General features: G+C 41.4%; 1 protein-coding gene across 2 annotated transcripts in view; it reads right to left on the reverse strand.

The window, feature by feature from the left end:
- SLC16A1 (solute carrier family 16 member 1) overlaps positions 1-13,921 on the reverse strand; it is a 31,602-nt gene extending 17,681 nt beyond the window's left edge. Inside the window, exon 1 of one of the 2 annotated variants that reach the window (XM_055401552.2) lies at positions 13,789-13,921. The gene's annotated coding sequence lies outside the window, so the exon portion shown is untranslated. Of the gene's footprint in view, positions 1-12,250; positions 12,411-13,788 lie in introns of those variants that run through there. The other variant, XM_055401551.2, reaches the window with a different exon arrangement.
- Positions 13,922-14,352: the final 431 nt, after the last annotated feature.

Raw genomic sequence — 14,352 nt, forward strand, 5'->3', positions numbered from 1 at the left:
CAAAAGCATCAGTTCTTCGGAAACAACAGTGTTTAATATTAATACTCTACAGTAGCTCTTTGATATTGCTATAGTGACCTAATTTTACAAAGGTGAATCTGAGTTTTCTTGTATCTTCTTTTAGAAATGAGGATAAAAGCTTTATAAGTAGTACAGGAAACTGATGAAGCTGATCATATTTGCAAATGGTCAAACATGCAAACTTAAAGGGAATGAATATATTTATGTGTGTGTATTTATAATATGTAGATACTGACTTCAGAAAGAAAAACATCAAGTTCATTAGCTATTAAATATACCAAGATGAAAAGTAATCTATAGTAGCAGATTAAATCCTCTTGTCTATAACAATTTCCTGTGTGCCACTCTGTATTTCTTGCCCATTTCACTCTTGCCACTATCCAGGCACAAACTGTGGTATAACTTTATGAACTGTATTATCCCAAAGAACAAGGGTTAGTTTTTATTAGTGCAATAAAAAAAGCATACTTTGTTAATAAAGATTCTTTCAAAGGCAGGATTTTAGGGTCATTAGATCCCAAGAGGATCAACTGTCAATATGCGAAATCACCAAATTTCATCTGATTGTTATTGCAATTAAGACTTTCAAAATTATGAATCACAGGACTGTATAATCATTTAAAAGTTATATTAGGATACACACCACTTTTTTGCCTTCATATAACAAAATCTGAGTGCCCCCAATGAAAAGCAGTAAATAAAACAGGCATGGTCCCTGCCATTGTAGAGATTAGATTCCAGGGAAGAAGGAAAAGAAACAGGTAAACAAGTTTTTACCTGTTTACTTAACTAAATGAATATGTTCTAAGTATACATAAAACTTTACAATGGTTGGAGGTTGGGAAGGGGAGATAACATCCACTTTCCACATCCTTGTTTGACTTGTTCCAATGAACATACATCGCTTTATAATAAAACACAAAGCAACAAAGTTCTAAAAGATGACAAAGTTATATGTGCTTATGTGACTAGAAACATCAAATGTACCTGTCATTCTATCATCCTCATGTAGTGAAAAGTGAAAGTTGCTCAGTCGTGTCTGACTCTTTGCGACCCCATGGAGGATACAGTCCATGGAATTCTCCAGGCTAGAATACTGGAGTGAGTAGCCTTTCCCTTTTCCAGGGGATCTTCCCAACTGAGGGATCAAACTCAGGAGTCTCGCATTGCAGGCAGATTCTTTACCAGCTGAGCCACCAGGCTGTAAGTCCTAGTGTAAGTTAGTTACATTTAATATAAATTCTCTTAAACTTTCTAGGAGAGTCATGCATAAGCATGAAAATAAACATGGTACTGTATTTCATGCTTTATAGCCTGTTTTTCCTATTCAATATCTGAAGCATTTTTTGATATGTGCCTAGTTCTGTAACATTTTTTGGCTGCACCATGCAAGGTCTTAGTTCCCTGATCAGAGATTGAACCCATGCTCCTGCAGTGGAAGCATGGAGTCCTAACCACTGGGCTGCCAGGGAATTCCCTCTAACATTTTTTAAAAATTGGTAAGGTTTACTTTAGACAATAACATTTTTCTCTACATTGAAAAAGAAGCTAATGTTCCAATATAAAAGCCTGTGGATTAATTTAGGGCTGAGCATGAATCAAAATCTTTGGGTAAAGGTGGACATCTACTCAAAGAAGTAGCAAATTCATTCTTTAAAAAATATTTATTTATTTTTTGGCTGTGCCCTGCCTTCGGATGCTTGCAGGCTTTCTCCCTCTAGTTGCAGGCACTCTCCAGTTGCAGGGCGCGGGTTCGAGGGCTTCTCATTTCGGTGGCTTCTCCTGTTGCAGCTCATGCTCCAGAGTATGGTCTCAGTAGTTGCGGTGCACAGGCTGAGCTGCCCCACAGCATGTGGGCTCTTCCTGGACCAGGAATCAAACTTGTGTCCCCTGCACTGGCAGGCAAATTCTTAACCAATGGACCACCGGGAAGTCCGACAAATTCATTTTTTACTTTTCACTGCAAATTCCTAACTTGCAGTGCACTATCCCACCTCAATGTGGTTAGGCATCTGGGCTACCCTCAAATGTCACAGCACAGAGAAGCTAAAGTACTATATGTCTGTAATATACGTATTTTAGAAAATAGCAGCATAATTAACTAAACAAAAAACCGTAAGATCAAGTTAATTTAAGTACTCTAACACTGGGGCTTACGTATAGGGATAAGGAGGCAAATGAAGATGTCCAAAGATTAGAAAATAACTTCTCTGGGGGAATACCCTGGTGGTCCAGTAGTGAGGATGCTGCACTTTCACTGCTGTGGGTTCAATCCCTGGTCAAGGAATTAAGATCCCACAAGTGGAGTGGGATAAATAAACAGTCATTTGCTCATTAAAAAACAAAAAAGAACTCATGGATATTTCAAAGCTTTAAGTTAGTAAAATCAATTCTTTATGAAGACACAATTAAAATTGATACTCACAAGAGGCACCAATGCTTTAGGATACCTGAAAGATCAATTCAGAAACAAAAGCAAAGACAGGAGTATAACTGTGTTCCAAATCCACATATTGATGTGACAGAAGCATTTAGTAATTTACAAAAATGAAAATTTTCATTAACAATACCATAATTATAAGTTTATTTAAAATTCTATTTCAGTCCACTAATATCATTACTGTTTTTCTGAATATACCTTGCCACGTGAAATTAATGGCCTCTATGACATCTTAACTCACTGTTTCTTGGTTAGCATGCTGAAAAAAACTAACAGAATAATTACTATATTTGTTTCTTTCTTTGTAATAACTATTTCCCTCATTAGCTTACGTGTGTGCTTTTAGATCTTGAATTAAAGACAGAAGCTATTGTTCCAACTTATAAAAAAGCTAAGGAACTCCCTGGCAGTCCAGTGGTTCCATGCTTTCAGTGCCAGGGGACAGGGTTTGATTCCCAGTCAGAGTACTAAGCTGGGTGCAAAGCAAAACAAACAAAAACAAAAAACACCAACTAATCCTTCCACCACGACCAAATGATGTTAGGATTCAAAGAACATGACTTTCCCAGTTTTTGATGGTGGGGGAAAAATATGAAACAAAGAATCCTCCAGTGATGTTATGCTTTCTGGAACGTTATGCTTTCTGTATTAAAAAACACAGGCAGAAAGGTATTTTGCTTCAGCACATAGAGCTTACCTGATCAGTCTCACTTTCTGAGTTATTACTGCACAGATTTTGTCTTCGTTAATGCTTCATTTTCACATGATTCCAGCAGATTAAGAAAGTTGGAGGCTGTGTCCTCCAAAGGCACGTTTTGGTCGGCAGAATTTCAGGCTATATTTTGGAATACCTTTATATATTGTTTTCTACAGAACTACAAATATATATTCAACAAATATCTAAATGGGCAATTTCAGTTTATTATTATATGACCTACCTTTTTCCAAAATCTAAAGAAGAAATATAGTGAACTGAATTAAAATTATATATAGACATATTATCAAAAGTGAAATTTATGTTACTTATATTCATTTGAATATAAATGAATATTTGAATACAATTAATGGTATTTCTGTTAGACTACTTCACTACCAGTATTCTGAAGCTTAAGGGGGAAAATTACAAATTATTAACAGATAACAAAGAAAGCTTTTCCTTTTCTTGCAAAAGGCTGAGTTGAACTTTTCACTCACAGTGATAATTAACACTATACTTAGTTTCACATTAAAAAAAAGTTTGAAACCTAGAAGCAACAAAGTAATATGCCAACATTTCATTTCATAGCTTTATTTTCATCCTAAAAGTTTCAAGCCATATTTTAAAATATGTATTTCTTCATCTTTTAGTATGTTCTTGTATACTTATTTGTATAGTAAATATCCTTTGAATTGAGTCTGAACTTCATTACTGTGCTACCTTTGACCCTCATTATCTCAAAGAACCAAATTTAGTTTTCTTGTCTTATTAGTACAGACAAACTACGTAAGAGTATTAAAACTGAGTACTCTGGCATTAAAGCATTATCCACCATTCTCAAATGTTTGTTTGCAAAGTTTTTTAAGACTAGACACTAAAGATGTATCAAAGTCAGCATTTATTACCTCAAAATATACTATAATTAAATAGCCTTTTAAATTGCTGACAATATAAATTTATGTTCTCACTAATAATCAGTTCCTTTATTAGAAATACATAATTTTCAAGTGAATGTTTTATTTTCCTAGAAACAGGTAATCGTTAAGCCATTTCTCTGCCCTCTGCTGCATCAAGTAGTTCTCTAGGAGATGGAGACAGTAATTTTAAAAATATGCTTCCTGAATACAAGGTAAAATTATTCTGTCTCAATTTGTGAAAGTCATTTTATTCTCCCTTAGCATATTTGTTGTTGTTCAGTCAAGTTGTTTAAGTCATGTCCGACTCTTTGCAACCCCATGGACTGCAGCATGCCATCCTTCCCTGTCCTCCACGATCTCCAGGAGTGTGATCAATCTCATGTCCATTGAGTCAGTGATGCCATCCAGTCATATCATCCTTTGTCATCCCCTTCTCTTCTTGCCCTCAATCTTTCTCAGCATCAGGGTCTTTTCCATGTGTCGGCTCTTCACATCAGGTGCCAAAGTACTGGAGCTTCAACTCCAATTGGAATTCATATTCCAATGAATATTCAAGACTGATTTCTTTTTAGATTGACTAGCTTGATCTCCTTGCAGTCCAAGGGACTCTCAAGAGTCTTCTCCAGCACAACAATTTTAAAGCATCAATTCTTTGGCACTCAGCCTTCTTTATGGTCTGACTCTTAACATCTGTACATGACTGGAAAAACCATGGCTTTGACTATGTGGACCTCTGTGGGCAAAGTGATGTCTCTGCTTTTTGATACGCTGTCTAGGTTGGTCAGAGCTTTTCTTCCAAGAAGCAAGCGTCTTTTAATTTCATAGCTGCAGTCCCCCTTTGTTCCCTCTCATTTGTTAGGTCAGGATTTATGATTTGGCAAAAAAAATTTACGTAACTGATATCATGAGTTGTGTGCTATGTTGCATCACAGGTTCTGGCTAACTTCATTCTCACATCAGAAGTATAGGAGTTAGGAGCAGGAGTTCTTTTTCGGTGCCACAGATTCCTTTAGCAGTTTGATAAAACCTATGAAGCCCTTATCAATATGTTTTTGAATGTATCCAAAGGTATTACTGTCAAAAACTGTATATAATAATGTGCTTTTTAAACTAAGAAATAAGATAAAACCTGGTAGTGGGTCTAATAACCACAGTAATAAAGTTAACCAATTTCAAGAGCGCTGCGACCAGTGTATCATGATATGAAGATATGTGATTTCTGTTGATGATAAAGTCACAGGCACTGCCAATACTACTATATTCTGCCTACATTCATATGTGCTGCTGCTGCTGCTAAGTCACTTTAGTCGTGTCCGACTCTGTGTGACCCCATAGACGGCAGCCCACCAGGCTCCCCCGTCCCTGGGATTCTCCAGGCAAGAACACTGGAGTGGGTTGCCATTTCCTTCTCCATCATATGTGCTAAGTCACTTCAGTTGTGTCTGACTCTTTGCCACCTTATGGACCGTAGCTTGCCAGGCTCCTCTGTCCATGGGATTCTCCTCTCAAGAATACTGGAGTGAGTTGCCATGCCCTCCTCCAGGGGATCTTTCTCCAAAGGAAAGAACCCGCATCTCTTACATCTCCTGTGCTGGCAGGCAGGTTCTTTACCACTAGAGCCATGTGGGAAGCCAACATTCAGTTAAATTCTAAATTTTACATAGAGGTCAATGAAAAGTTTTTCCCCAACCAAGTTCATAGCCTCCTTGAATTCCATCCAACATGGAGTATCAATCTGCATATCTCAGGTTAAAACCTCTGATTGAGGAATAGAAAAAAAAGTTAATAAAGTAAAAAGCTTTGGTTCTCAAAAGCTCAATAAGGCAATTTACAAAAGCTCTGTTATTATCCAAAACAACATATTAAAACAGTGTCATCAGGTCTTCATTCATTCAATAATCTTCAGAAGATTTATATAAGAGCAAAATCAGAAGGAAGAAATATTTTTCAATGAATGATCAAATATGAAGCTTACACTGCCTGTCTATTTTGAGGAATTATTTCTCCTTTCTATGAAGGCTAAATCACTGTAATCAAATCAGATTCAATGTTATGAGTAGCTGTAATCAGCAATAGGGTAGTGTGGACAACCAGAGGGGCTAGATGCCACTGTTTCTGCATGAATGGTCAGCAGCACTCTTCAGTGACTCAGCCCTTGCAACCAAGAACACTGCTGTGGGTGTGAACTCACGTAGTTATTGCGCACAATGCACCCCTAGAAGAGAAATCACCATTTCAATAAGATTGTAACTGCTCTTTTAATCACTTCTCTGCAAGACACCACAGCTCACAAGTCACCTATTCTAGTCTTTTTGCCATAAATCCATTATGAAATGGATCCTACAACGAAAAAGAAAGAGGGGAAGCAGAAGAAGAGGCATAAGAAGAGGGAGAAGGCAGAGGAGAAGAAATTACAGAGGAAAAAAGAATGGAGAAAAATTTGTCAGGGCAAATTAAAAGATGAATAACATACAACTTAAAAGGTCATGGTACTAATCTAATAATGACAGCAGCCTAAACTAGGGGTGGGGTGGGATGGGAAAAAGTGGACATAAGAGATAACCAAGGGAAGAAGGGGCTGGCACTTAAGTGCATTTGGTAGGGAAGGAGCCCACCAGAGAAGTATCAAAATGACTCAGATTTTAAGCCTGGCTACCTAGAGTAATCAATCCCTGTCCTCAAGGAATTTAAAACCTGTAATCTGGTTACAGTTAGAGGTTTAGATTTGATAGTAAGTGATTCTACCAGAAATTCCTTCAAACCTATGGTAACAGATAAACTCTGCAAGAAAGAACAAAGACCAAAAGAATCCCTTCCAATTTAAGAAAAGAAATTCTAAATGTTCCAAATACTAAAAGCCATTTGGAAACATTAACGACAAATGCTAAAAAACATTCTAATAAAATATGTACTGGCTTTCAAGGAGAATGTACCTTGGTACATTTAAATACATTTCTCCAAAAAGATAGTGTTGCAGTCGGTAAAGAATCTGCCTGCCGATGGAGGAGACCTGGGTTCAAGTCCTGGGTCGGGAAGATCCGCTGGAGAAGGAAATGGCAACCCACTCCAGGACTCTTGCCTGGAAAATCCCATGGATGGGGGAGCCTGGTAGGCTACAGTCCATGGGGTTGCAAAGAGTCGGACATGACTGAGCAACTTCACTCTCACTCATGATATTATATTAAGCACATAAATTTTTAACTTGCCCTTCCTATTCAAACTAACTCTTTTTTGTAGAGGTAGAAGCTACTCAGTTAAGGAGGGACTTCCCTGTGGTTCAGTGGTTAAGCATCTACCTAGCAATGCAGGGGACATGGACTCGATCCCTGGTCAGAGAATAAAGATCCTACATGCCTCAGAGCAACTGAGCCTGCATACCACAACCAGACAGCCCACATGCTGCAACTAAGACTCAACACAGCCAAATAAATAAATTTTGTTTAATTAAGAAAGAATGTTAGAATTAAACTGCCATTTGCAAACCACCAATGAAATAACAGAATTAGGCCATCAAGATGGCAGTATGAGGGACAATCAAATATCATATGCCCCCAATGGAAATACACACCATCACCTATGAATTATATTTGCCCTTTCCACCGCACCATACCTCCTCTCTCAGAAATCAAACCTCAATCTAGCTACCAGTTTACAGAAAATACAATAGAACATGTTAAACTAGGACATGTTAAATCTATACCAGCAGGACACATTCAACAAAATCCAGAATGAGGGAAACTGCAGAAAAAATAACATGGTACCTTCAACAAATAAGAGGAAAATAAGAAAAAAAGGGAAGACATACCAACCAAAAGTAACGTGTGACCTTATTTGGATCTCAAATCAAACTGATAAATTATTTTGAAACAGTTTAGGAAAATCTGAATACTGCTTGGTTATTTGGTGATGTTAATATTTAAAGGCAGAATAATGGTTATGCTTATGTTTCTTTAAAGCGTCATCTTGTTTTTTTTTTTAAGGAAGAGTTACTTTAAATTTTTTTTAATTTTTGGTTGTGCTGAGTCTTTGATGCTTCACGGTTTTCTCTAATTGTGGCAAGCAGAGGCTACTGTCCAGTTGTGGTGCTCGGGCTTCTCATTGTGGTGGCTTCTCTTGTTGCAGAGCACCTGGTGTACAGCCTAACTGCTTCAGTAGTTGCAGCTCCCAGACTCTAGAGCACAGGTTCAATAGTTGTGGTACAAGGATTTAATTGCTCTGCGGCATGTGGGATCTTCCGAGATCAGGGATCAAACCTGTGTCTCCTGCACTGGCAGGCAAATTCTTTAACACGGAGCCACCAGGGAAGCCCAAGAGTTATAGGGATATACTGAAATATTTACAGGTGAAATACCTGTATCTGTTTTGCTTCACAATAATCTAATGGGGGCAGAGAGAAGTAAGCAGGAGTACAGATGAAACATTAATGACTGTTTGAAACTTCAATTGGGTCTTGAAACTATATTATTTTCTCTATGGCAACCTGAAGGCAAAATTGTACCCTAAGGCATAAAACTTGGTCTTATGGGTATTTTTAGTGCCTAACTAAAAAACTACACTAAAATACATATTCTCTCTATAATAAATTGTATAGAAGGGGGAAAAAATCACTAGCAATAACTGCAAAAATACATTTCCAATCTTTACAAGCTGAACAGCCCTGGGCTAGTCACATAACCTCTTAATGTCCACATTGGGTAGATGGAGAAAAAAAAATAAACTCATATTTGCTCACGCTAGAAACCTGGGAAATATTTTTAACTTCTCTGGCTTTCCCACTCTTCCACATATGGTCTATCATTGAATCCTGTCTGTTTCCCTCTCTCTTCCATCTTCCCTCTACTGTCCATCTTGTCCATCACTGTGATCTCACAAAATTCCAAAAGCCTCCAACCTGCTCTCCACTTTGTAATCAGAGGGTTATTTCTAAAATTCAGTTTGATCGTGCCATTCCCAGCCCCATTTATAACCATTAAACTTGATTCATTTAGCTTCAAGAGCACTTCCTTAAATCTTTTTACTTATTCCCTTCTCTACTCCTTAAAATGACTAATTAAGGCCATATTGTCCATCTCTCCAACTCCCATCTTTCCGTGTTCTCTGTGCTCTATTTTTGAAGTGAAGTCACTCAGTCGTGTCTGACTCTGCGACCCCGTGGACTGTAGCCCACCAGGCTCCTCCATCCATGGGATTCTCCAGGCAAGAATACTGGAGTGGGTTCCCATTTCCTTTAGCAAAACTCTTTTTAAGTTTTTCTAATGTACCCTGTATTCTGACTGCAGCTTCAGTACTCAGATCTGGAATGCTCTTTCCACTATTACTCTGGCTTTAGCTAACTCTATTCACCCTTCAAGTCTCAAGTTAAATAGCATTTCCTCAGAGAGGACTACCTTTGCTTCTGTACTAAGCTGGGAGTCACCTCACACCTACATAATACAGTATTTGTTCCCATAGGAACTTCTACTTCCTCTATTACATACTCAATAGTTGTTTATAAAGAGTACATGTTCTGGTATTTATGTCAATATATATTATGCTTTCCAATTAGACTATAAACTCCAGGAATGATAGGGCTAGAACTTAACAGGGATCAAACCTGGGCCTCCTGTATTGCGAGTACGGAGTCTTTTGTTTTTTTGGCTGCACCAGGTCTTAGTTGTGGCATGATAACTCGTAGTTGCAGAATGTTGGATCTAATTCCCTGACCAGGGATTGAACCGGGGCCCCCTGCATTGGGAGCATTGAGTCTTAACCACGGGACCACCAGGGAAGTTCCAGGGCTAGAACTTATTGGTGTTTGAATCCTAGTGGCTGGTGAGTGAGTGAGTGAAGTTGCTCAGTCGTGACCCCATGGGCTGTATGTAGTCTATCAGGCTCCTTCGTCCACGGGATTTTCCAGGCAGTAGTACTGGAGTGGGTTGTCATTTCCTTCTCCAGGGTATCTTCCCGACCCAGGGATCGAACCCAGATCTCCCTCATTGTAGACAGAGGCTTTACCGTCTGAGCCACCAGGGTAGCCAATAACAAATCAGGTCCCATCTTCCTAATCCTCTTCTCTAACAAAATGCCATGTAGACATCTGCAGGGACCTAAATCCTTCATAGGAAGGTGTATTATGAAGTGGATGGAAAACACAGTGAGAATGAAGGTATAAGTTGGGAAGTTACTAATTATTCAAAATAACTTTTTTGGCATAAGATAATTCATATCCAGGGCTTCCCTGGTAGCTCAGATGGTAAAGAATCTACCTGAAATGCAGAAGACTGGGGTTCAATCCCTGGGTCAAGAAGGTCCCCTGGAGAAGAAAATAGGCCTGGAGAATTCCACAGAGAAGCCTGGTGGGCTATAGTCCATGTGGTTGCAAAGAGTCAGACACAACTGAGTGATTCTCTTTCTCTCACATACACATTTCATACCTATATTTATAATTTTTAGAGAAAGTTCAGGAGTGTTGAACTCATTAAATGGGAGTCAAAAGTTACATAATTCTCACCTAACCATTGAAGTTTTCAGAACTAAGATCAGAAGTCACTTAACCTCTCTAAGAGTTTCCTAATCTATAAAATAAGGAAAACTGACTAGCTGGTCAGTAAGATCTTTTCCAGAGTTATATGAATTAACATTTAAAAGGACAAAAGATATGTAAACTATTTAAACACTGATCAGTTGGTTCATCCTATGGTAGCATGATTCTTTTTCCTTTTTAATCTGTTTAGGTATGTTATAGCCTATTATGTTAAGCTTACAACTAAACCTTTAAACCTATTCAGCTATAAAAATATCCCAGACCATTAACTTGCATTTTTAACAAGGGTCAATGCAGTCCAATGAAAGGACAGCATCCAATCCGTGAATTAATTACTAAAGTTCAACTTTTGTTTAAATAATACCCAATATCTGTTTTAAGGGCTAGCTGTCTTAAACTATATTATTTTCTCTATGGCAATCTGAACGCAAAATCGTACCCTAAGGCATAAAACTTGGTCTTATGGGTATTTTTGGTGCCTAACTAAAAAACTACACTAAAATACATATTCTCTGCATCACCTCACTGGGCTGGTAGCAGCCATCAAAATTGCTTATTAATGGCTAATTCCTACTCACACTCTAAAACACTCACAATTCCGAGTTCACCGGATCATATTCCCCTAGTAACTATACCCACTTTGTTTTATCAGGGCGCTGAGGTGTCCACATTTTATTTCAAAACCAGAATAATTTTGGGGAAAACAAGTTTCAAAACTAGTTATGACAGAGCTGATGCCAAGTATAGCACACTAGGAATCTGACTCAAGTAGTACTTTTTGGGGGGTTAAGATTAACTACAAACTAATTTTGGCAACTGCCTGTCGCATTTGAGTCGTGACAAAGAAATGAAATGTTAAAACTCACGTGGGGAGAAAGTATGTATCTGGAACAAAAAGTGAGCATCATACCAAGTGTAATACTATGCTTCAGACTCCTCTCCTCAGGGCCGCCTTAAAGTCCCAGAGTGAGGGCGCTGCGGCGGACATTCCGCAGCCACAGGTTGAATGACAAAGAGTTCCCGTCAGCACCACTCCGGGAGTCTGCCAGTTGCAATGTTCCCTCGGCAAAGTCCGCTCAAACCCTGCAGTCACGTCTTGGCTACGGGGACTGCAGCTCACCCGAGCCACTGCCGCAAGTCACCAGGTGGGACAAGGATTGGCTGGCCGAGGAGGTTGGGGCGGGCGTGCCACGAGTCCAAAATAACTCCCGCCCCGAATCCCTACCCTCGGAGAACGCGGCCAGCAGCTTGAAGGCACCACGTGAGTCAACCTCATGTCGTCCCTTTCCCAGATCAAAAGCATCTCCTGAAGAGCCTACTTAAGACTAGAGGGGAAGCGACTTTCCCAAGGTCACCCGCACCACGACCCAACTCCTCGGCCAGGCCGGTGGCCCGCACCTGACAACGGGGCCGCGGCTCTGCTGAGAGAGGCGCTGTCCCCAGCGCTTCAAGGTCTCCTTCAGCAACGCTGCGCTCCGAGGCCACGTGGCTGCTGCGGTCCTAAGCCCCCGCCCGGCCGTCCCCGCTCCCTCGCAGACCAAGCCCTCCACTCCCCCACGCCTCCCTCCAAACACGCGGAGGACAAACACGCGGAGGAAGCAAGGACACGGCGGGGTCCCCGCCGAGCACGCAACCGGCCGTTACCAACTAACCGTTATGCGCGGCTCGCGGCGCCTAGCGTGAGCGTGACGCGGCGGCGCGGCTGGCGTTTCCGCTGGGCCCACGGGCCAGGTCGCGTCCTTTGCCGGCTGCCTAGTTCGCTTGTCCCGGCACCCACGCGCCCGGCTAGTCACGTAGCAGCCCGGCAGCACTTTGTCGGGCCCGGCCCGCGAGGCTGCCTTATAACCCGGGGCCGGAGCATGCGCACAGGGGGTGGAGTTGGCCCTCACGGCCACCGCCCCCTCCCCCCTACACTTACACTCGAACCGCGACTCGCGCCTCCACAGCTCTCAGGCGCGCGCCCGCTCACTCGCTTTCTCTCGCTCGCGCGCGCTGGCGCCCCCCTCCCCGCCACGTGACCCGCGGCCCGGCAAGACCCGCGCGCCGCGCCCCAGCTATGCGGCAGGGACCTGGTAGCCGCGCTCCTCTGCGGAGTCTCCCCTTCGGCCCGCCGTCGGAGGACCTCGGGGTGATCTATTCGCATCTGGGACACCAGCGTCGATCTCACCCTTAGTCTCTGGTGGAGGAAAGGGCATAACCGCCAAAGATGGATTGGGCGTGCTGCCTGGGGCTTGACTCAGGTGTGGTGGGCGATGGTGCGCGGAGAAGCCGGGAACTGACTGGAAGTGAGGGATTGGGAGGGGTTTGAATGGACGCGGGCGCATCTCGGACCCGGGAAGAGGCCGAAAGCCGGCAGTTTAGAGCGCGGGCTGCGGCCTCGCTGCTTGATATCAGTGACCTCGGGGAAGTCACTCAAATCCTCAGGGCCTGCTTCCTGCTCTCTGAAATGGCAACAGTAATACAGGCAACCTCATAAGCGCTTTTGGTGATTTTGATGAGAGAATTTATTGAACTTTTTTTACATTTGATGAATGGTGGGTATGAACACGTAAATCGGGAGAAAAGAGCTGGTCTGATGGTGGCGACACTGGTCCCACGAGAGGATCTGTGTGTCGGAAATATGAAGAAATGAGACTGCAGAGAGGCCAAACTTTTATGGACGCTGAGGGTTTGGTACAAAATATAATTATAGCTAACGGTTCTGAAGGGCCGATTATATACTTAACAGTTCACCTGAACTATCCTCAGGACCCTATGATGAAGTGATCAAATTGAATAAACATGGAGTGCCTCTGACGTCCGAGACTTTTGAGAAGTACCGAAAATGTATCGGTCAAGGCGCCTGACTTAAAGATTTTGGGGGGAGGTCGAGTCAGATGGAGATAAACCAACATTGACCAGCACTGGAAGCCTCCGCTCGTCTCCTCCCCTCACCCCTCCTTACTTAATTCTCTTTACAATCCTGAGTGGTTCAGCTTTTTGTTTTGCAAATGAAGAACCTAGATTGTAATGGAATGGGCCCTGAGGGATAAGATTCTGAAAGTTTCCAAATACTTTCTCCCTTTCACCCACTCCGCCTGTTTCATGCAAGAAAAGGTTTTCAGTAACAGTTCAACACAGCATGGAATCTACAGAAAACAACATGGAATCTACAGCCGAGTGCTACTTATGAGCAATAATTGCTTTTTACCTTTGATAAATACAGAGAAGGAAGGCTCTTCAGGTCCTTCGGTTGGTCAGGACTTCAGCAGCACGTCAGGACTGTGACGGTATAAGCAGCATTCAGGGTAAATGGTAGGAGAGTTAGGAAGACAAACGAGGACTGGTTCAGATATGAACTATCAGGACCTGAACAGTGGAATGTAGGAGGAGCATAGTGTGGTAGATTCACAATATGGACCCAGGATCAGATCTGAATTCCAGCTTGAATACTTGGCACTTACTGCATCTTTGTCCTTAGGTAAATCATTCCACCCCCGCCCCCCCCCCCCAGCCTCATTCATTCTCTGCTTTGTAAAACAAGGACAGTACCTTCCTCATAATGTTGTTATAATAATAAAATTAATGTTTAGTGTCTGGCATATAGTAAGAACTAAATAAATGTATAATTAGGGGAAACTGTGAAATTGAATGCTAAAGATTAACCCTAAAGGTTCCTCACTTGGTCCTAACAATGTAGTCACAGGATCATACTTACTGATGTATTGTACTTTTGTATTCCTTTTCTTGAAGATGTCCACCAAAAATATATATA

Source organism: Moschus berezovskii, chromosome 4 (assembly GCF_049115385.1).
Source record: "Moschus berezovskii isolate FMDL1 chromosome 4, NW_MosBer_1.0, whole genome shotgun sequence".
Classification (NCBI taxonomy): Eukaryota; Metazoa; Chordata; class Mammalia; order Artiodactyla; family Moschidae; genus Moschus; species Moschus berezovskii.